Source organism: Dendroctonus ponderosae, unplaced genomic scaffold (genome assembly GCF_020466585.1).
Source record: "Dendroctonus ponderosae isolate FM_Combo_2020 unplaced genomic scaffold, Dpon_F_20191213v2 Dpon_F_20191213_1, whole genome shotgun sequence".
Taxonomy (NCBI): domain Eukaryota; kingdom Metazoa; phylum Arthropoda; class Insecta; order Coleoptera; family Curculionidae; genus Dendroctonus; species Dendroctonus ponderosae.
In genome coordinates, this window is record NW_026017110.1 from 1,108,416 (window position 1) to 1,109,850 (window position 1,435).

Consider the following 1,435-nt stretch of genomic DNA (forward strand, 5'->3'; position numbering starts at 1 on the left):
AAAAGGCTATCGACCCAATCGGTCTTTCTGCCCTCGAATTATTCATTTCTTTACAAATTACGAAAACATACATTTGAGTCGGTAACTCCAAACTGTTAACTGTTAATTCTCCTAGAAATCGAAAAAAAGTTTCAATATTTTTCTCGTACCTTCCAAGTGAGCCCCTATTAGTTAAAGTAGTCAAATAAAAAAAATATAAAGTATTACTGAAGTATAAATGACCATAAAAATTACAAGGACCAATTGAAAATTACACTGAAAAACAGTTTTGTGGGGGTTTTGCTTGGCACATCCTCAAATAGAGAATTAGAAATTTTTTCACGATTTTACATTTCGACACATTAATTTCCCGATATTAGCTAGAAGATCTTGGTTCTATCAACCGTAGACAAAAACACCTGTTAAGGGTGGTTTTTCTGTTTTTTCCCAGCAGAATATTCCAGCAGCAAAATCCAGTGTCCAATTTGCACAACAAATTACCGGAAACTCGTGGGAACTTTGTGGTTTACCAACCGAAACAATGATTAAATTAGCCCTAAAAATATTCGGAAAAATCCACCACGAACTGCCCTGTTTACAGTCAATCAACATATCTGTTCTTCGTCTCAATTCGTATATACAAGCGATTTTCATCAGTTCAACTGCACAATGAATGCCAAATGGAAAGGAAAATATGGATTTGACCCTGTGTTGAATGGGGGCTAAATTTAATATTTGTTCTTCATTGACTGGCTTCCATATTTTCCCGATACATTCATATACATTTAGATTGGACTGCAACGTTCAATATATATGGAAATTATATGTAAATGAGCGACAAACCAATGCAATGGTGGTGGGATCTTTGACAATTAATTTTTTTTTTTCAAATCTCGGATATTAATTTGATTGGCTGCAGCAAAGGAACCCCCGCTTTTTCGCGTTTCCGGCCACAATATAACAACTTTGAATTCTTAATGTTTCACCCTTATCGGAGCTCGTTTCCCTTTTCAGCCCTCATTTAAAGCGAGAATCGTGCCGACAACGTTTTAAGTATGAGTCACTAGAAGGGGTTTAGGCGAATGACGCACCTGTCCTCAATCGACTAATAGTAATTATTAATTCCGTAGGCAACGGTTTTCACCTTTCGCATATGCTGATCGATTCTCATAGGGGTGAAAATGAGCGAGTGAACTTTTAACGGCCAACGGAAACGCTCTATTGGCGATTCGATGATTGAACCATTGAAAATGTGTGTAATGCCCGAATGAGCAGTGGAAATGTTGGCAGATCTATGGAAAGAATGGCTAAGATCGCTGAATTTGTAATGAATTCGGTCAAATTCCGTTCAAACTCGAGCTCATTTGCAAGTAAAAATCGAAAAATAACATCGATTCATTGAACGGTGGGCTGTTTGCAGATAGAACTGGGCTTTTAACGAATGAGCGTGGAAGCC